The 23,101-nt window shown below is 39.1% G+C and overlaps 1 protein-coding gene across 1 annotated transcript in view; it reads left to right on the top strand.

Moving 5' to 3' along the window:
• The first annotated feature begins 6,920 nt into the window (after positions 1-6,920).
• The window catches only part of FANCC (FA complementation group C), a 260,016-nt gene continuing 243,835 nt past the window's right edge, over positions 6,921-23,101 (top strand). Inside the window, exon 1 of the mRNA XM_077749500.1 lies at positions 6,921-7,074. The gene's annotated coding sequence lies outside the window, so the exon portion shown is untranslated. The remainder of the gene's footprint in view (positions 7,075-23,101) is intronic.

Here is a 23,101-nt window from a genome sequence, read left to right as displayed (position 1 = left end):
TTTATCATGCAGCAGTTTTTTTCTAGCTTTATTGAGATAAAACACTTAAAACATTGTGGAAGTTTAGAGTGACAACGTGATGATGTGATACATGTGTATATTGCAAAATGATTACTACACACAATAGCGTTAGTTAACACCTCACATAATTACCTTTTCTTTTTTTTTTTTTAATTTTTAAAGATGTTTTATTTATTTCTGAGAGAGAGAGAGAGACAGCATGAGCAGGGGAGGGTCAGAGAGAGAGGGAGACACAGAATCTGAAGCAGGCTCCACGCTCTGAGTTAGCAGTCAGCCCAGAGCCCGACACGGGGCTTGAACCCATGAACCATGAAATCATGACCTGAGCGGAAGTTGGACACTTAACCGACTGAGCCACCCAGGTGCCCCTACCTTTTCTTTTTTTTATTTCTTTAGTGATAACATTTCAGATTTATCTTAGCAGTTTTCAAGTATATAATACAGTATTGTTAAATATGATCAAGCTACACATTAGACCCCCAGAAGTTATTCATCTTTTGTACCCCTGGACTAACATCTGATTCTCAGTGCCCCTATCCCATGCAATTGTTTTATTATACGGCATGAATGTACTGAAACCTTAATTTACTACATGAATAAATAGAAGTTAGCTAGTTTTGTTGGAAAACACTAGGCAATTAAAGGGTCAATCTGAAACAGACATAAGAATGGGATGAAACTTACTTATTTTTGACTTAATAGTTGCCAGAATTACTCAAATCATAAATGTGCATAATTTCTTTTCATTTGGAATGTTTAAGCGCTTATTCTTAGCAGTTCTTTAATATTAATTTCATGTTAAATGAATCATTATGAAACTTTTGAGGAAAAATATTATCAAGCCATGTGCTCATTTAAAAATATAATTTATTACTTTCTGCAGGCAATAAAAATATGCTATATTAGTTACAACATACGAGGATTGGTGGGAATGCATGTTCTAAATAGGAATGCATTTTTTACTGAACTAAAGAAAATCAGATTAACACTGCCTTAATATGTGTATACTTTTTGACACACAGTGTATCATTACTCAATGAAAAAAAGACAGATTTTTGTTTTCTGGGAATTCTGGGTCAGAGATTGTACAATGATAAAGTCATTTCTGCATTCTACAATGTTGACAGAATTTCAGCAAGTGGTTATGAGAGTCCCTTGCCTTCCTCTCTTTTGGTGTGGTTTACGTCTCCTCCCCTACCCTTATTTGAAATGTGCTATTCTCTTGAGTTAATTTCATTTTAATAATATATGTCTATTGACCTGGAAGGCAAGGTATTGATTAATTAAAGGCAGATTCTCTTCACTAGAATAAACCTCACAAGACCAGAGAACATGTTTTTTTCTTTTTTCTTTTTTTCCACCATGTTAATCCCAGACCTTGCTATAGTGCCTCAGCTGAGTTCACCTGCAAGGAACAGAGATCTAAAATAATGCTAGTGGAAACAAAACAGATTTTTTTTTTTATTGTTAAAGAAGCTCAGTTTTAGGCAAACTAGATGACTCCTATGATTACTGGGGACCCAGTATCCTTCTCTTTCTTTTGCTCTGCCATCCTTATTCCATGACTATCATCCTTGAGGATAACTTATGGTCCAATACTACTGGAACTCCAGCCATTTTGCCTGTCAGTAGATAGGAAGCAGCTGAAAGGGGAAAGGTACTAAAAAAGCTCCTTACTCTTTTCTTTCTACCTTTTAAGAAGCCTTTCTGAAAGTGTCATCCAACAGTTTCCTTTTATCTTTCACTGGCTATAATTTAGTTACATGGCCCTCTAATAGCAAGAGCATCTGGGAAATGTAGTTTTTTGTTGTTTTGTTTTGTTCTGTTGTAACTGGACACATTGCCTTGCTAAGCAGTGTTGTCATACTAACAAGGGGAGGAAGTGGTAAAATGAGATCCATAAGGACAATGTACTCAGTTTTCTGTGAAGCAAATTCATTGAATTAACAAGACTATTCCTTGAGACTTGTATCCCCCTTCAATTTAAAAACGTTTTTCAAAAACTGAAATGATGATAAATTTTTTCCCCTCCTAAACTCTTTATTTGGCCAGATAAAAAGTTGTTAACTCTTGTTAGTCCTCTAATATTAACATTTTACTGGTCTAAGAAATTCAAAATCTAGGGAATTCCTGGGACTGTACAGATGACCTAGAAGATTTCTGGGTTCCAAGATACTCAGATGGATCTGTCTTCAATATAGCCTATATGCTGCATGCCCTCTGCTTAGAAATTCTCAAAAGGTATCTAGTGCTTAATTTATGCAGTGGCCTCAGCCAAGTGCTAATGCCTGGAGACACAAAGAGGAGCTGCCACCTCCAGGTCCTTAGGGCTTGCTTTTGTGAAACTGAATAAACTTCATTTAAAATGGAGTCAGGAGGGGCGCCTGGGTGGCTCAGTCCGCTGAACGTCTGACTTCCGCTCAGATCTTGATCCCCTGGTTCGTGGGTTCGAGCCGAGTGGGGCTATGTGCTGACAGCTACCTCAGAGCCTGGAGCCTGTTTCAGATTCTGTGTCTCCCTCTCTGACCCTCCTCTGCTCATTCGCTCTCTCTCTCTCTCAGAAATAATTAAAACATAAAAAAAATAAAATAAAAAATAAATAAAATGGAGTCAGGAGTGCCTGGGTGGCTCAGTTGGTTAAACGCCAGACTTTGGCTCAGGCCATGATCTCACCATCCAGGAGTTCAAGCCCAGAGTCGGGCTCCGGGCTGACAGCTTAGAGCCTGGGGCCTGCTTCAAATTCTGTGTCTCCTTCTCTTTCTGCTCCTCCCCTGCTCGCAGTTTCTTTCCTCTCTCTCAAAAATAAACATTAAAAAAAAAGCCAAAAACACCAAAAACTTAAAATGGAATCAGGAGGCCAGAAGAGGGAGCTCTCACCCTACCATTTGTCCTCTATTGCAGACCCAACAGAACTAAGCCTGTAAATTAGCTCAACCGGGTGAGATTTTCTCCTGCCCCAGCAACAGTCCAGCCAATGAGAGACTGTCCCAACTCAACCAATGAAAAGCTTGGAACTTAAAACTCCCCACTTTGGACTTTTTATTTATAACAGCACCTCCTGATTCTCACCCCTTTCCTTTCTTCAATGAAAGAGCCTTTCTTTCCTTTGTTCTCCAGACTTGTGTATGATTTTGCAGAAGCTTGCATGTTTCAAATTGCAATTCTCTTCTATTTTCAAATAAGCCTTTTTTTTTGTCAAATAACTGAGTTTTGTTTTTAAGATTAACACTTTGCAGCAAATGAGAGAAATTCTTTGAAAGATTAGATAAAGTGGTAATTGTTGTGAGGATATGAGGGAATCTCATGGAGAGCTAAAAATAGAAAAATGGTCAATTTGCCTTAAAATTGAGCTTTAAAAAAGTTGGGAACGGAAGCTACCTCTATTTCTCATGGCATAACGGCCTTTCAACTTCTTTTTCGCTTGTCCCTATGAACCAACTTTCTTTACTATTTACATGCTTTTTTTTCCCCGAGTAAGTTTGGTTGGCATGGGGGTTTGGCTCTTGTGGTATAGAAGAAGTACAGTCTCTCAGCTTTGCCATTCCAAATTCCCCAGCAATAGTTTCATTGAATCAGTGAGGGTCAGGTTAGCATCCCGTTGCAAGTAGTGAGGCTATTAGTACAAATGTGTCCTCCTAAGGTGCAGTCTTTCAGGAGCCACTAGAGAGTGAGCATGGGAGGGGAGGAAGATGTACCTGCAACAGTTTAAATACATTTCCGTTTTTCCATTAATTTTCACCTTTGACTACCCTCTGTTTCCTGATCTCAGGTGCTTTTCACCAATCAGGGTGGCAGATCAAAGACCTTCAGTATTACTTGCACCATTTCTTAAAGCATTTTGTGCACATTCTTATTGTTTTCTTTTAATTCCATGTACATTTCAGAAGACAGAATGTTTTAAGAGGAAAACGGTATGGTGATTACCATATATATATGCCTCTATGGTCACATCACCTCCTTACCCACCAGAATTTACGAAGTGCTCTAGTACTCAGCCTGGGGCAAGAGCAAGAGCATAGCAAATGGTAATAAGCAAAGCACCAGAGTCAATCTATCTGGATTTGAAGGTACAACACTTGCTAGTAGAGTAACAGGAAGGAGAGCTCTGTGCACCAGGGAAATTGGAGTATTACCTACCACATAAGATCACTGTAATAATTAAAGAAAATAATCAGCCCAAGGAATCAGCCCAGTGCCTGGGACTTAATAAACACTCATTAAGTGTTTGAGGTACCAGTTGAGGTACCAGAGGCAAGTATCAGAGTCGTGGACAATACAATGCTGAGGTGTCAAATGAAAGCCGAAAACTAGGTGAGTGTCTGGATTATACGAGTCTTAATACAGTAGCTAGAATCCAAAGCAGTTGATTCTACTTGTTGTTGAATTTTAAAGACTCTTTTACTTACTTTACTTTACTTGTAAGAAACTTTACTTACTTTTTTTAGTTTATTTATTTTGAGAGAGAGAAACGGAACTAGCACAAGTGGGGGATGGGTAGAGAGAGAGAGAGGGAGAGACAGGATCCCAAGTTGTCCAAGGAGAACAGCTCTATGCTGTTGGCATGGCTCGAACTCACATACCATGAGATCATGAACTGAGCTGAAATCAAGAATTGGGAATTAACTGAGCCACCCAGGTGCTCCCAATATCAGGAACTTTGCAGCACCCAGGTTTGATGTTTTCCCCTCTAGACTATAAACATTCTAATGGATAGATTCCATTAGAATACATTCTAATTATTTCTATGAAGTAATTTTCACCTACACATGCCATTTTTCATTTTTGTCATATTATTTATGACTGCACTATAACCCGAAACTATTTCTATAGGTACAGGTACTCAATTTTGTGAGCCGATTAAAGCTAAGATTTTTATCCAGGCATTTGTTTCTCAGGAAACTTTTCAGGCATTTCACAAAAAGTTCATTTCATTACTGCTTAAAGTATTAGAATAGTTCCATACATATGGATGCCAAATAAAATGATCCCAAATAAATACAAAATTTACATTTATGTATTTATACTATACATGTTACCAATTTAGGTCTAACCAAGTAGGCCTAAACACGACATCCTTTCATCTTCTGTAAAGTTGAGTTAGTCTAGCAACGCTTTATTAACCACTGAATCAAAACCACGTATAACTGCAATATGGCAAGACCTCAATTATTAATACTACAGATACTGGAAAAGGTTTTTCTGCAAATATGTAAAAGGACCTGTGCACCACAATAGATATTTTCTCTAAAGAAATAAACGGCCTGTTTCCTTTGCTAGAAGCAAGTCTTTAAACATTAACTTAATCCTATTTGTTACTACAAACATAATGACTTTCTTCTTATGGCCAAGGTACCAGAGTTAGTGTCACTCAAGCATGTATCTTTCTAACACAGGCTCTGCTTTGGATTTACCTACAAAGGACTGTGCACATCAGTATCATACAAATATGATACAGGCCTCTTTAGCAGGGTCTATTTTCAAGAATGAATTCCTTAACACAGCTGCGGATCCTGCCAATTTTGTCTCAAATTCTCGATTGGGTTCCTTTTGTATCTACCTTTCTTTAAAAAAGAAAAGATTGTTGCTACTGATGAGGTTTTTGGGGTGATAGTCGGGTTTGTAAGGTCTGGAGGCAACGGCCAAGAAGGAATTCTTGAGAAGTCTTTGGTGGAAAAATAATGATTTTTATTAAAGCACAGGACAGGAAGAGCTGCCCTGGACCCTGTGGAGACTCATTATATACTATGGAGTTGGGGGAAGTCAAGTCAAGGGGAAGTTTCCAGTGAGATTTTCATATGCTAAAGAAGACACAGATCACTGGAGGCCTGGCTATTGTCAAGCTAAGGTCATTTTTCCCTCTACCAAAGCAGTAACATTAAGACAGTAGGGAGTTCCTGGAGAAACTTTTTGCTCTGCTTCCCCCAAGTATTTGTCAAAGAGCTGCAGGAGATAAGGAAATTTAATTTTACCTACCATTTCCTTCTGCCTTTGCTTCCCACATCACTACCAATAGCCTACGATTTGTGTAAACTTGACAAATTACCCAATCCCCGTATTCAATTTCTTCTTAGGTAAAATGGGTGTTCCGTCATTATAGAAGGCTGGAAGTGCCTGAATATTTTCATTACATGCATACACTGCTTTGGAGTAAGCTGTTTTCAAAGCATCCAGTACATTGTAGTTTTAAGATTATAAGGCATTGTTTTTTAAAAACCTAAAGCTTAAGGTTAGATTCCTCTGATTATTTCTTTTTACAATTTAACACCTATGAAAAGCCTCCAATGCACTGCTAAGTCAAAAGAATAAAAAGAAAAAAAATTCACCACGACAAGGTAACATTAACAGGAATGGAAGTTTACCAAAAATGCTTTAAGTGGTTTCGTTGAACTGATCTGAAACCGAATCACCTTGTATGGAATTGACTGGGAAGGGATGGGAAGGATTAATCCCCAAAAGATTCCTTATTTCTGTATGACCACAGCTAGACAACCATATTTTAGCCCTTGTTTAGAGGTTTTATCCCTTCGACAAAGGCTCAGTTTTTCGTTTAAAAAAAACGATTATTTTAACTCCTCTGCATTTTGGACTAAATCTTGCAATACCTGAGCAGCAAGCTCATTTAAAAACCCCAGATTTTTCCTCCCCAGATCCTTCTCGCCGTCTAGTTGCCGGCCGTGACCCTACCAGCGATCCCGGGAAAGCTAGCGCAGCCACCGCTTCCTCCACAGATCCTGGAGCGCGCCGGGCCAGGCCAACTTCCGGCCGTGCCCGAGCTGGCCCCCGCCCCCAAGAGCGCGAGAGTGGTTGCAATTTTCCCGCGATGCCGCGAGGGCGCGCGGCGCCGCTCGCCAGGCCCCAGAGTGCACTGCGGGAAAGGGCGCGCGCGCGCTGCTCCACTGCTGAGCGGCCGCGGGAAAATTCCAAAAAAGTCAAACAAAACAAAAAACCAGAACGGGGCAAAGCCAAACTTGCAAGCCACAGAACCCGGGCGGAGGCGTCTTTTCTGCCACTGCCCAAACTGCTGAAGCAGCTCTGGCTGGCGCAGACCACCCGGTAAGCGAGAGGCCGCAAGACGTGAGCGAAAACGCCTGCTTCCCTCCGGGGTCTGGCCGACACGTCAGCCAAAGGGTGGAGTGGGGTAGGGGGAGAGTAGGGGGGAAAGACTCGCGAGAACGTTCGCCGCGCTTTGCGCGTCTAGGTGGGTGAGCTGAGCCCCGGCGCTGTGCAGAGGCTGAGGAGGGGAGACGGGTAAGGGCTTGAGGTGACGCCAGCCCGCGGAGGGGCGGAGCGACGGGGCAAGGGGCGTGCCCAGATGGTGGGCAGGCCTGGGGGTGGGGCCGGCGGCAGGGTCAGGCGGAAAGTAGCTCCCGGAACGGTGAGAGCTGGAAATTGGCGCTTTGGTTCTTTTTGTTCATTGAGTGCTGGCAGCTATGTCTACTTAAAAGGAGAGGAGCAAAGGTGAACTTCTTCGCCGCGGATCCTGGGGAGCTGTGAAAAGCTCGCCTCTTCTGCCCCGTCACTCGCTACAGCTGGCCGCTTGCTCTCCGTTCGCCTGGCCTCTAGGGCACTGGATGGGGGCGAGCCTGTTACCACTCTCGCCTTCCAGATCTTTTACCGCTGAAGGGCAGGAAGTTTCACATGGGTGATTGTCTCATTGCAACTNTGGGGAGGTTGTTGCTTTGCTTTTCTGTATTTACGTGGTGGGCGCTTTTAAAACCGTGAACCCTATGTGGTTATCGTGTATGGGCTAAAGGTTTGGAAGGGGAAAAGATTAGGAGTTTTTGAAACATGACAAATTTGGGACCAGATGTGTGAAAGAGGCCGAGGAATTTTTCAGCAAGGACCTCTTGTGTGCCAGTACTTTTGTCCTAATCTGAAACTATTGGAAAGCTCCCGTGCTCCAGCTTTCATTATAACTCGTGTCCTATTTAGTGCATCTTAACTGTGATATGATTGACTTACCATTTATCACATGAGCAGGGCACTTTTGGGCCACCCAACTTCAGCTATTTATGGATGTCACTCACTCTCAGTGATGTGCAGCTCAGAACCTTTTCTCATTATTCCCTTCAAGAGGGGAAGAAAGGTTGTTACAAATGGTGGAATTCATACCATGTGTTGGAATCACTTATTACATAAATTTATATAGAAAACATGTTCATTGTGACTTTATCCATTAAACTTAAATCAGATTGTTGTTTCACAATAATGGACTGTGCCAGATTCACATGGAAATAAGCATTCGTATGTGTATACAAAAAAGACTGCCTTAAAACAGAATTTGCTTTTCCTAGTTATATCAGAGGCCTTTTCCTATAAAAGTTAGGTTCTGCTTCTTTAGAATTTGCTTGATCATACTTTAGTATATATTACACTTTAATTCATTTTTTCGTTATACGGTCATTCTTGATTTCTTGAAAACCATTTACCAGGAGTTCAGAAAAGAAAGGCATACTCTATATTGGAATTTTTTGTTCTCTGATAAAAAGCATTAACTTAATTGATTGGGTGTGGAAGATGTGTTGCTGCATGTATGTGAGACTGCATGTTCATTTTAAAATAAGTGGTATTTTAAACCAGTTCCATATTTCAGCAAGTAGTTCCAATAACAATTATACAAATTTTGTATTTATGAAAACCAGCTACAAGGAGGCCTGCCTGGCCAGTAGAAAGTTGGATTGATTAGCTAGGCTGCAGAGAGTGCCAGAGAAATCTCACAACTGTGGCAGTTCCAAGTTGGTAGTGGTGGAGCCTCAAATCAGGCTGGAAATCAGTACCAAATGGATTTATAAAATTTTAGGCTGGTGTATGTATATTCTCTGTTCTTGTTTATGAATCCTAAATGACTTTTTTTTTTTTCAGTTTTATCTTGAGAAAAAAGAGAGTGTGAGTAGGGAAGGGACAGAGAGAGGAGATAGATATATCCCAGACATTGGCAGGGAGCTTGATGTGGGCTTGAACTCATGAACCCTGAGATCATGTGAGCGAAACCTAGAATGGGACGCTTAGGTGACTGAGCTACCCAGACGCCCCTGAATGACTGACTTTAACATGAAAGAATGCCTATGGAAGAAGTACATTGAGTTTGCAGTCTTTTAATAAAAATTAGTAGAAAGTGAGAAGAAAACTTAAAAATTCATCAGAAAAGTTAGATAACACTATAAGTCTTGAGCATTTTGTTTTCTACTAAATACCAATTATTATTATTTTATGTACTCTGGAAGAGACCTTGCAAAGTTATCTGGTCCGTTCTCTTAGGCTCTTCGTAAGCTCTGCTGGATGTGTAGAAATTTCTCTGTTAAGATCAATGATACAGGAACATCTATAATCTTGGTACGTTTCTCTAGTTATAGGAAGGCAGAGTTTTATAAGGAAATCCGCTTTTGAAACTATATACTTTGTATACTCTGTTTTCTAAAGAAGTGATTTTTAGTAAATTTAGGAGATTTTTTGGAATTATGCAATGATTAGTACAATTCATTTTCAGAACATTTGCATCACCCTAGCAGCTTTGCACATGCAGGTGTATAGTTGATCCTAGCTCTGGCTTTTGGCTGTAGGCAACCATTGATTTGCTTTCTTGTTTCTGTAGATTAGCCTTTTTGGGCATTTCATATAAGTAGACTCATAAAATAAGTGCTGACTTATCTCTGGCTTCTTTCACTTAACATGTTTTTGAGATTCATCCATTTTGTAGCATGTATCAATAGTTTGTTGCTGTTTATTGCTGAATCATATCCTACTGTATGGATATACCACATTTTGTTTATCTGTTCATTAGTTGGTGGACACTTGAGTTGCTTCTACTTTTTGGTTATTATGAATAATGCTGTTGTGAGCATTCATATCCAAGTCTTTGAATGCATGCGTTCATTTTTTATTTTTTGGATACTTATGAGTGGCATGGCTGAGTTGTATAGTAAGTTCATGTTTAACTTTCTAAGAAAGTGTCAGACTTTTCCAATGTGGCTATACCATATTATATTTCCCCCAGCAGTGTATGGGGGTTTTAATTTTTCTACAACTTCATTTGTTAATTGTGTCCTCTTTAAATAGCCGTCCTAGTGGGTGTGAAAGTAGTATCTCACTATGGTTTTAATTTGCATTTCTCTATTGACAAATGATGCTGACTATATTTTCATGTACTATTAGCAACTTCTAGGTCAGGCAGCAAAATCAAGTTTATTCAGGAACAGCAGAGGAATTGCAATTCTGGATAAGAAAACTATGTTGAACCATAGGCAAGTCTTGAGAACAAGGCAGGAGAGTGTCCTTTTATAGAGGAAAGGAGGGAGTTTGGGAGGGTCTGTTTTGAGCAAAAGTTCATTGGAAGAAAATGAGAATTTGAGGTGGTGGTGGCCTCTCATTGGTTGTAGGTGATGACAGCTTGCTGTTGCTGGGCAGAAAGGAAACCTTCCTTTTTCCTGCTGGACTATGCAAGCTGGGACGAGTGATAGGTGTGTTAGTCATCTCTTCATGTTTTCCAAATCCCTATTTTCAGTTAGGGTTCCTTAAAATATTTTCATACCTTTCTTAGCATCACTGATCCAGAGTTGGGTCATCTGTTCCTTGTTAGAATTGTTTTTGTCTTTCAGTGCCAGGAAGGACCTTCCCTGGATGTCATGTCCCACATCAGAGGGAGGTACACAGATTGGAAACCACTGAAGCCACATTTGAGTAACAAGAAACAGTGGGAGGGTGAACTGTCAGGTATTTTGCATCCAAAATCTGTATCCATTCAAGGTTATGAGCATTGGCGCTATCTTGACATGTTCAGGAGGCATCACCCTGTTGGGTATGTCATTTCTATAAAAGTTTAATAAGCAACAGGTACAAAGCTTAGAAACAATTATACAAAATAGAATGAGCAGAATAATGATACCAGTTTACATAATAGCCCTAAACCAGGAGCTCAAACCTAAAAGTGACCGACTAAAGTAAAGAGAGCAAAGGACATTAGATCTTCAGGTGGAATTTATTATAGTCAGTGTGCTTGTTCCCTAATTTTATGTGATTGGGTTTCTACTTTGGGGTATTTATCCATGTGCAACAGGTGGTGTTTGCTTTCGTATAAATGCTTCCTTGTTCAGCAAGTAGGTAATCAAAGGCTATATGCATATCTTGAAGATATTGTGAATTCAGTTCCAGAACACTGCAATAAAGTGAATGTTATAGCAAAATAAATATTGCAATAAGGTGAGTCAGATGGATGTTTTGGTTTCCCACTGCATATAAAAGTTATGTTTTATATTGTACTATAGTCTATTAAGTGTACAATAGCATTATGTCTAAAAAAAGTACATATCTTAATTAGAAAATACTTTATTGCTAGAAACATGCTAACCATCTGAGCTTTCAGCAAATTGTAATCTCTGATCACAGATCTCTGTAACAAATATAATAATGAGAAAGTTTGAATTAACGTATTACTAAAATGTGACACAGAAACACAAAAGGAGCAAATGTTGGAAAAATGCCACTGATAGGCTTGTTTGACACGGGGTTGCCACAAACCTCAGTTTGTAATAAAAAATATAATATCTGTGAAGCACAATAAAGTGAAGCACAATTAAATGATGTATGCTTGCACTTTAGCCCATTAATTAAGTGATTGTTGTTGGGCTGCCATTGCCTTAGGGCTGGGGTTGGCAAGTTTTCCCAGTTCCAGAGGGAGATTTCTAATCATTTGTTCTTTGTCATGAAAGTCCACAAAAGGGATAAGTGCCCTTCTGATGGAGGCAAATCTAGAGTCACACATGCCTCCTGGGAATTATCTTTTAATGTGGTGATAAAGTTTTAATGGGGAAAACTGATGAAAGACTTCAGATTTATTGTGGCTGTCCCTGGGGACAGTTTGAACTCCTAGTATGCCTTGTCTTACAGCCAATCCTCCAGTGGTCTCAACATTTATAGGCCCAGTGATTCACCACAGACAAAGATAAAACCAGCTAGTGCACGTAATAATCCTGCTAGGGTTTGATCATTAATAATGGTGTTAATTGGGATTATTCAGTTGGCCCTTTTGAGCGAAGGGTCAGAGGTGTTTAGGGAATAATTAGGGAGAAACCATTCTGTTCTGTGGACCTGATTCTTGAAGGCCATTCAGAGGGGAGTAATTTTGCTACAGCCGGTAGACCTAAGGTAGTAGTGAGAATGAGGAGTTGTGTAGGTGGAATGGGTATGATTAGTTGCATTGAGAGTTATGACCAGGGACAGGTCAAAGCAAGGTACAGGAAAACCTGGTTGTAGAAGTTTGACTCAGAAATCTCCCAGGGGATGGTGGCATTGGAGATGAAGGAGAAGTTTGCTACAGGGAAGACTAAAGGTTCACAGCTGTCATAGACAGATCAGGGTTTCTGAGGACAAATCTAAAAGATTTGTTTTCCCCTTTTGCCAGGGTTTGGGAAATTTGTGGTGTCTCACCTGATCGGATCGGGGCCCCTAAAATGTGGGGCCACCTGATGGGGTGGAAGCTGGCTGTGTAGGCGGTGGAAGGATTCACCTGAGGCAGAACAAAGGAGATATTTATTGAATACATTGCAAGGGAGCATCAGGCAGGTAGGACAGCAAAGGATAGACTGTCTGCTATGAGGTAGTGGATGCGGGCTGTTTTTAAAGGGGGATGGTGAGGAGTTATGAGGAGATGGAATTTTCCCTATTTTAATACCTGTGCCTGGTTGAAAGTAGCCTATTGATCAGTTAGGGCTTTGGATATTTTGGTGGCCTAATGGGTCTGTCTGCATTCAGTCAGGTGGTTGCTGTGGGCCCTTTTGCCTTACTCAAGTTTCCATTGTTTAAGTCTGTTGTCTAAAAGCGACCTCTAAGAAATGCAAACAAGGTCATTGTCTCTTCAGCATAGAGAAGAAGAAAATAAATTGAGAAAAAGCAGATAGGAGAGAATATACAGGTCTAACCTCATCATCGTGGGAAAACTCTGCATCAGCTCGTTTGATTCAGTTCCTAGACATCTTTAATTTTAGGTCACCATTTGATGTACAGGTTTAGTTAGCATTTGGGGCCTCCTTTAGATGAGGCACATGGGTCCTGGAGTCAACTCTGTGTAGTTCTGGTGGCACAAGAATTGGTCAGGAATATGCGTTTCATTGTGGTTGAAGAGAGTGTTTTTGGAGATGTCCTTTCCAATGGATGAAATCTTCAGGATACAGGATGTGGTGCTTGGGTTCTTCATTTCCTGGGACTATGCTGTGAAAAGATTGCCTTATTAGTGCATGATTACTTTCAAGGGACGTAATGAGACCTTTACAATACTGAAATACATGTTCTTTTTTTTTTTTTTTTAAGTGTATTTATTTAAGAGAGAGAATGAGCAGGAGAGGGGCAGAGAGAGAGGGAGAGAAAGAGAATCCCAAGCAGGCTCTGCATTGTCTGTATGGAGACCAGATGTGGGGCTCCAGCCCATGAACCACAAGATCATGACCTGAGCCAAAACCAAGAGTCAGAAGCTTAACTGACTGAGCCACCCAGATGCCCCTGAAATATACCTTCTTTCATTAGGTGTAGGTCAAAAAATATTGAAGCTGGATGCATGGGGCACTCAATGATTATATCAAAGGTGTGAACTTGTGGGTTCCAAAGAGGGTGGATCTGAGATTAGGATGGACCAAGGCAGTTCTTTTGGCCAGGGTGTTTGGAGGTTTTCAACAAATTTTGCCAGTTGAGTTTTGATAGTGCTATTGGTTTGCTCAGCTAGTCTTGAAAGACCAAGCATGAGTGAAGGATATGAAGGATGATAAATAATAGCGAAAATGCTGCAGAACTGGTCATTCAGCGCAGACTCACCATATTTCACCAATAAAATGAGTTCCTTGGTCACTGTGGAGCTTAAGAGGGTTTCCTCAGGTTGATATGATTTTTTCCCCCCAGCAGGGTTTTAGCTACAGAAGAGGCAGAGGCTTTGGCCCAGTGGGAAGACATGAATCATTGCCAAGACATATTTGTATCCATGAGCTGGGAGTAGCTGAATAAATTCTATTTTCCAAACCTCAAATGACCCATTAGGCAATTTAAAGTACCCAACAAATAAAAATAAACTCAAAATGAGGGCACCAAGGTGGCTCAGTTGGTTAAGCATCTGACTCTTGATTTTGACTCAGGTCATGGTCTCAGGGTTGTGTATCCAAGCCCTACATTTGTGTGATGTTATTGTGGAGCCTGCTTGGGATTCTCTCTCTCTCTCTCTCTCTCTCTCTCTCTCTCTCTCTCTTTCTCCCTCTCCCTCTCCTCCTCCCCTGCTTGTGTGTCCCTGCGCACATGCACTCTCTCTCAAAATAAATATTAAAAAAAAACTCAAAATGGATTAGATACCTAAATGTGAGACCTGAAACCATAAAATTCCTAGAAGAAAACAGGCAGTAATTTCTTTGACACTGGCCATACAAACATTTTTCTAGATATGTTTCCTGAGGCAAGAGAAACAAAAATAAACTATTGGGACTACATCAAAATAAAAAGGTTTTGTGCATTGAAGGAAAGCATCAACAATACAAAAGGCACTCTACTGAATGGGAGAAGATATTTGCAAATGGCATATCCAATAAGGAGTTAATATCCAAAATATATACAGAATTTACACAACTCAACACCAAAAATAAACCAATAAAAAATGAACAGAGGACTTGAATAGACATTCCTCCAAAGAAAACCTACAGATGGCCAACATCTGTAGGAGTGAAAAGATGCTCAGACATCAATGAAATGCAAGTCAAAACCACCATGCAGTATCACCTCCCACCTGTCAGAATGGCTGAAATCAAAAAGACAAGAAATAACAAGTGTTGATGAGGATGTGGACAAAAAGGAACCTTTGTGCACTGTTGGTAATGTAGATTGGTGTGACCATTGTGGAAAACAGTATGGAGTTTCCTCAAAATATTAAAAATAGAATTATCATATGATCCAGTAATCCCATGACTGCTATTTACCTAAAGAAAATGAGAACACTAATTTGAAAAGATATATGCACCCTATATTTATTGCAGCATTATTTACAATAGCCAAGATAATGGAAGCAGCCCATGTCCATTCATAGATGAATGGATGAAGAAGATGTGTATGTGTATATGTGTGTGTGTACACACACACACAGGAATATTAGCCATTAAAAAGGAGATCTTACCATTTGCAACAACATGGATGTACTTAGAGGTTATAATGCTAAGTGAAATCAAGCAGAGAAAGACATACCATATGATTTTACTCTTATGTGGAATTTAAGAAACAAAAACATACAGAAAAGAGAGACCAAAAAAAACCAAAAAACAAACCACCTCACCCAGATTCCTAAATACAGAGAACAAACTAGGGCCAGAAGGGAGGTGGATGGAGGATGGGTGAAATAACAAATTAAGAGTATACATATCTTGGGGCACTTGGGTGGCTCGGTTGAGTGTTGGACCTTGGCCTAGGGTCGTGATCTTGTAGTTTGTGAGTTCTAGCCCTGCGTTGGACTCCCTGCTATCAGTGATCTTCTCTCTCTGCACCTTCCCCCCTTGTGATCTGTCTCAAAAATAAACATTTAAAAAAGTAAACTTCTCTTGATGAATACTTAGTAATATAGAGAAGTGTTGAATCATATTTTACACCTGAAACTAATAAAACACTATGCTAATTGCACTTTAATTAAAAAGAATAAAAAGAGTTATAGAATTTCTGGTGGGACTGCGTTTTTATTTGGTACTGAACATGTTTCTCTTAATCATACCAACTATTTGATTGTCAATATGGTTTTCCCTTTTCTGGTGGAGAATGTTGAGTGTCTCTAGGCTACCATCTGAAGATGAGTTCCTTTGGACCATAACAGAGTTTTGACTTTTGCACCTTTTGAAGGCAGAATTTTTTGTGGAAATATTAGGGAAGGGATTTCCTTTACCTTCCAGAGAGTCTAGTTAAAATGTCCCTGGACCTTAATAATAGCCAAAGCAGCAGGTAAGAATATGGCATCCAATAATTGCTGGAGGTAAGGGCCGTTTTTAATTTTACCTCTGCTGGAAGTAAAAAAAAAAAAAAAAAGAAAAAGCCACCTTGTTTATGTAACATTCCAAAATCATGAGCCATTCCAAAGGCATGTAGGCTGTTAGTCCAAATGTTGCAATTTTGCCCTTGGCTATGATACAGACCTGTAAGAGTGCATGTAATTTGGCCTGTTGGTCTGAAGTAACCAAAAGCAAAGGTGTTGCCTCAATTATTTCAGAAGTCGATATTGCGTATTCAGCACAATATTTACTGTTTTCATCTTTCCAATACAAACCATCAGTGAGCCATGAAAAATCAACATTATCTGAAGTTTTATGTAAATAATCATACGGGTCAGAAGGTGATCTGGCAGTATTTAGCAGTTGTGGGGGTTTTGTCAGTAGAGGAGGGGAGAAGAGAAGAGTAGCAGGTTAAAGTTATTAGAGCAAGCAAGAGTGACATAAGAGGCATTTAATAGGGCAATATCAGAGGAAGTGAAATGGCTTAATGAAAGCTACTGAGTATTATGAGAGTTAAGAAGAGCTTTGACAGCGTGTGGCACAAAGATGGTTAAAGGAGATCCCATGATCATTCTTTCGGTGGCCTTTACAGGAAGGACATATATATGGTGGTAATCCCCATGCTTTTGGGTGAGTACCTCAAGGGCATTCCCTTTTTCATATACAAAAAAGAAAGGGAGTTGATAATTGGGGTGTCCAGGGATGGGGGGGTGTTATTACACCAGATCTTTTAAGATTTTTAAAACCATGTCTGAATCTTCATCATTTATGAAGTTTTTAACAAGGTCTATTAAGGTTAGGCCATAAGGGAAAAGTTTGGGGTCCAGCTGTAACAATATCCTGCCAAAGCAAGAAAACCTCACAGGGGACATTGGTTTTGGGCTTTGAGAAGTTTAGGATGCCATGAAAGCCTGTCTGGATCTAGATGCAGTCTTTGTTGTAAGATTAGATATCCGAAGTATCAATTGAGTTTCAACAAATTGTTGTTTGTTTTTTAATTTTATTCATTTTTGAGAGAGAGTGCGCTCAAGCCTGTACATTTAAGTGGGGGAGGGGCAGAGAGCGAGGGGGACAGAGGATACAAAGTGGACAGCAGAGAGACTGTTGTGGGGCTCGAACCCACGAACTGTTAAATCATGACCTGAGCTGAAGGCAGACTCATAACCGATTGAGCTACCCAGGTGCTCCTGAACAAATTGAAATTTTTATTCATTTATTTATTAAAATTTTTTTTAATGTTTTTATTTCTGAGAGAGAGAGAGAGAGACAGCGTGAGCAGGGGAGGGTCAGAGAGACAAGGAGACAAAGAATCTAAAGCAGGCTCCAGTCTCTGAGCTAGCTGCCAGCAGAGAGCCTGACGCAGGGCTCGAACCCATGAACTGCAAGATCATGAACTGGGAGATCATGACCTGAGCCAAAGTCTGACGCTTAACCGACTGAGCCACCCAGGTGCCCCAACAAATTGAAATTTTTAAGAGACTTTATATTCCTTTTTGGTTTGGAGTTATAGGAAATGGATGCTATCTTGTGAGGAGGATTGGGAAGCGGAGCAGAGAAGTTATCCACATATTATATTAAAGTTTCAGGGAACTGGATATCCTCTGGTTCAGCCTTTAAAGCTTGTGAGAAATAAGGGCTTTCCATGAAACCCTGGGGCATTACTGTCCAGGTAAATTGCTGTTCTTCCCAAGTAAAGGCAAAAAGATACTGACTAGTTTTATCTACCGGGATACTGAAGAAAACACTACATGAATCAATCATGAAAGAAAATTTGCTCTCAGTAGGGATGAAGGTTAATAAAGTAGAATTAGGGACAACAGAGTGGCAAAGCAATGGCAATATTGTTTATGACTCAGAGGTCTGATGAGCCTGCATCTGTGGCTATTTGGTTTCTTCACAGGTAAAATGGTGTTGCAGTGCCTGTTGCAGGGGATAATGAGGTCCTGGGTCTTAGAATTTTCTATTATTGGCTTAATGCCTTAAAGGACCTCTTTATTTATAGGGTATTGGTTAATCCTGTGGAAAAATTTTGAGGAATCTGTTTGGATCTTTAACAGGAGGGGCACTGTGGATTCTGTAAATATCAGTTGAGGATTTTGCCCATAGGGATGGTGTTAGCTGATGCATCAGGAACAAATGATTAGTGTCCTTGAATTAGCTATATTAGTGTCAGATATGGAGCATATAAGAGATATGGAAGCATCATTTGATTTATCTAGTTGGCTGTTTTGGTTGCTGCTATCAAATTCTAGAATTACTTACCCTTTTTGGGAGAAAAATCCCAGTATGATATTTTTCTAAGAAATGTTGGCCCAATAAATGAATAGGGTCAGAGGAACTTCAAGGAGAAAAGGGTGGGCATATTAAAATGCCTAAGCAAAACAAGATAGGTTTAGAGATAGGAACCCACTGAAATTTATTAGAGACTCTCATTATTTGAACTGTTTTAGTATTTTGAGGCAGAGGCTGTTTAATGGTAGTGGAGTTGAGCACTGAGAATGTAGCTCGAGAATCAGTAAGGAAGGACATAGATTTATTCCTAACCTGGAGAGTAGTTTCACCAGGTCAATTAAGGGAGAGGACTGGGTAAAGTCTTGAAGTTCATTGGAGTCCCATCACTGGGGATCAAGAGGACATTGGAAAGGCTAGTTAGAGGGCTGAATGAAGGTGCCTGAAACACTTGAGCTTGTAGCAGTCTTTCTTCCAGTGTTTCGGTTTTTTGCAATAATGGAAGAGACCAGGAGGGTTTTATTTTTGTTTAGGAGACTTCATTTGTTGGAATTGAAATGAAGGGTTTTAGTGGTTTTCCTTTTATTTGAATCGTCTAGGATGTAGGTGACCTGGTTTGCTAAATCAACTCAATCTGGAGTGGACATACTTTTAATTCCATTCTTATCCTTTTAACTAGAATAAAAAGATCCCAGTTCAGCCTGTTAATGAACATAGAGTTAAAGGCTATCCAGGTGGACTCAACATCCAAAGGAAGACTAGAATTTTCTTTAAAGCTAATTTGGAGCTGGCTATAATATATGATAGTCATGCATGGGCTTATTGCGCTTCTGGGTACAAGCCTGAATCTTACTCCAGTCAGCTGGTTTTGGGATAGCCCCTGAGAATTGCCAAAAGTAGTCACTTGGCAATTTGCCAAGTCTGGTTATATAATGCAGCAAGGGTTTCTTTGTCCCCATGTTGTAATTCTAGACTTCTTGGAATCATTCTGTTTGGTAGTTTTCATCCAGTGTTGGGCCTTGCCTTCACTAACAAGCATATGGACTATCCGATATAAACCAGAGAAACCAGGTTGATAAGTTTGAACAACTATACTAAATCTCTTAGCAAATCTATGGGGATTCTCAGTTACTTTGGGAAAATCTTTAACTATGTTTTGTAGTTCACCTTTAGTCCAGGTAACATAAGAAATTAAGAGTTTAGCATTTAGATTGGCATAGGTCTGATTTTAAAGGGGCAGGTTTTAATACGTTAAGGGGATAAGGTTGTGGGGAGAGGTTTGGAGGAAAAGGAAAGTTTAGTGAGGGTATTAGAATGAGAAAGTGGAGGGTATAAAGGAGATGAGGATCATACGGAAGGGAAAGAAGCTGTCACCAGAAGACAAAGAGCACAAGGGAGGGGAAAAAAAAGCCTTAAAAACTTTTTTGAGTCTTTTTTTCAATTGTTTGCTCCCCTCAGTTAATTTGGAAATGGTATTTTGTAAAGAGGTGATTTTAGAATCTTGGATATATTTGGAAGCCTCTAAGTATCAATTAAAATAGGCACCCCATTCAGTCTGTTTAATTTCAAAGGTGTGGTCTTCTAATTTGGTTCTGAAAAATACAAGTTTCGGTGGTTAAAGGTTCCCCATGATGGCCATTGGAGTTCTAAATAATCTTTGGCTAAGTTGTTCCACTTAGTTAAGGATGTACAAGAAGAAGGACTGTAGTTTTTTTTAACTTAAAAACTAGCCGGAGGGAGGACTCTCTTGAGAGAATTTAGAGGATTAAATCTCAGAGAAGACTTACCAAACTGAAAGGAAGAAGACAAATCACAGAAGCAGAGAGCATGAGGAGCACAAGTGAATGCCACACATGGTACAAGGGTTCGTTAGTTCCTGTGGGTTCATTGCCTTTGAATCCCACTTCTGACACCATGAAATGTCAACTTTTTATAAGGAAAAATGTAAATGATCAGCCAGCAAAATCAAGTTTATTTGGTAATAGCAGAGGAATTGCAACTCAAGAGAAGGAAACTATGGTGAACCATAGGCAAATCTTCAGAACAAAGGAGGCGAGCATCCTTTTATAGAGGAAAAGAAGTTGGAGGAGTTGTTTTGAACAATGTTCATTGGAAGAAAATGAGAGTTCACAATGTTGGTGGCTTCTGATTGGCTGTAGATGAGTGAAGTGGTGACAGCCTCTCACTGGCCACAGGAGAGAATGGTTGCTGTTATTGGGTGCCTGCAGCTTGTTGTTGTGCAAAGAGGAAATCGTTATTTTTCTTGTTGGACCGAGTAAGCTGCAATGGTATGTATGTGAGAGCCCTCCCTTCATGACTTCCCAGTTCCAATTTTCACTTGGGTTTCCTTAATACATTTTCACAGTTGTTTGTTTTATTGGGTTGTAAACATTCTTTGTATATTTTGTATAGAAGCTCATTATCAGACATGTATTTTGCAAATAAATCTCTCTGCTTACTTGTCTTCATGGTATTTTTTGAAGTACAAAAAATTTAATTTTGAGGAAGTCCAGTTTATCAAATTTTTTCCTTTTTTTGATCTTATGTTAGGTTTATAGTCAGTTTCCATGAACTTTTGTGTGTGGTATGAGATATGGATCCAAATTCATATTTTTGTATGTGTATATGCAGTTGTGTCAGCATTATTTGTTGGAAAAAAATTGACCTTTCCCCACTTTTGTCAAAGATCGACTATAAATTATTACTAGACTCTCATTTCTGTTTCATTGATCTGTATACTTATTCGTAGACTAGCACCACACTGTCTTAATTTTGGTAGCTTTATAGTAAATTTTGAAACTGGGTAGTAAAAGTCTTTTGGTATTCTTATTCTTTTTCAAATTGTTTTGGCTATTCTGAGTTCCTTATATTTCTATGCAAGTTTTAGTAGAATTTGTTTTTTTGTNTGTGATGAGTTTTGGTAGAAATTGCATTGACTCTGTATATTTCCTTTGGAGGAGAAATAAAATTGTAACATGAACATGGAATGTCTTTTCATTTGTTTAGATCTTTAATTTCTTTGAGCATTGTTCTGTAATTTTCATTGTACAAGTCTTGTCCTTGAGCATTGTTTTATAATTTTCATTGTACAAGTCTTGTCCTTCTTTTGTTATCTTTATTTCATAGTGTTTCCTTTGTGATGCTATTGTGGACAAAATTGTTTTCATATTCCCTTTTTGGATTTCTCATTGGCAGTATGTGAAAATAAATTTGTTTTCTGTATGTTGGTCTTGTATCACGCAACTTTGATCATTACTTCAAACTTTTTGTGTGTGTGTGAATTATTTAGAATTTTCTACATATACTGTTGTGTTATCTGTCAATATAAAAAATTTTGTTTTTTCCCTTTGCATTTGGATGCTTTTTTCCACCCTAAAACTTCCAGTACATTGCCAAATAGAAGTGGGGAGAGTGGACATTCTTGACTTGTTTCTGATCTTAAAGGGGAAAGCATCTAATATTTTACCAGTAGGTCTGCTGTTAGATGTAAATTTTTCATTAATGGTCTTTTTCAAGTTTAAGAACTTTTCTTCCTATATTGTTGAGAGTTCTTATTATGAATAAACATTGGATCCACGATATAAAGAGATGTAAAAGAGCATATCAAAATATACAGTGTTGGAAAAGGTAGTAAAAATGAGAGTTTTAAAATGCATTGACACTTAAGTTGCTATCAACATAAAATAGACTATTATATACATAGGCTGTTAATATGAACTTCATGGTAACCAGAAAGCAAAAACTTGTAGTACATGTACAAAAGATAATGAGAAATGAATGTAAATATAACACTGAATAAAATCATCAAACCACAAGGGAAGAGGGCAAGAGTAGAGAGAAGAGAGGAACTACAAAAACAGCCAGGAAGCAGTTAACAAAATGGCAATAAGTGCATACTTATCAATAGTTACCTTAAATTTAGGTGGACTAAATTCTCTAATCAAAGGGCATAGAATAGCTGATTGGGTTAATAAAAACCAACAAGACTCATCTATATATATTGCTTACAGAAGACTCAGTTCACATCTAAACAAAAATACAGACTGAAAGGATAAGGATGGATAAAGATATTCCATGTAAATGCAAACAAAAAGAAAAGCTATTTTAGCTATACTTCTATCAGACAAAGTAGATTTTAAAACAAACTGTAATAAAAAACAAGGAAAGACATTACATAGTGATAAAGGAGTCAATTTAAAAAGAAGATGTGTGGTGCCTGGCTGTTGGCTCAGTTGGTGAAGCATCCAACTTCCACTCATGGGTTCATGAGTTTGAGCCGCACAGCTGGCTCACTGCTGTCAGCACAGAGCCTGCTTGGGATACTCTGTCTCCCTTGCTTTCTGCTCCTCCCCCTGCCCTCAAAAATAAATAAGTAAAACATTAAAAAAGATTTAACATTTGTAAATATTTGTGCACTCAGCATAGGAGTTGAGTTGAGCAACCGTTAATAGACTTCAGGGAAGAAATTGACAGCAATGCATTAATAGTAAGGGACTTTAATGCCTTATTTATATCCATGCATAGATTATTCAGCTCCCCTCCTCCCCCCATCAGTAAGAAAAGATTGGCCTTGAATGACCCATGAGACCAGATGAACTTAATACATATATACAAAACATTCCATCCAAAGCAACAAAAACATTTTTCTCCAGTGCACGTGGAACAGTCTCAAGATCACATTTTAGGCCACAAAACAAATCTCAAAATTTAGGAAGATTGGAATCATATCAAATGTCTTTTCTGACCACAGTAGTATAAAACTAGAAATCAATTACAAGAAAAAGATTGGAGAAAATATACCAAAATATGGAGATTAAACAGTCTGCTACTGAACAACCATTAGCTCAACAAAGAAATCA

Source organism: Crocuta crocuta, unplaced genomic scaffold, assembly GCF_008692635.1.
Source record: "Crocuta crocuta isolate KB4526 unplaced genomic scaffold, BGI_CrCroc_1.0 scaffold99, whole genome shotgun sequence".
In the NCBI taxonomy this organism is placed as follows: Eukaryota; Metazoa; Chordata; class Mammalia; order Carnivora; family Hyaenidae; genus Crocuta; species Crocuta crocuta.
Note: the sequence above shows the minus strand (reverse complement) of the source record. Positions and strands in the feature narration are given on the sequence as shown.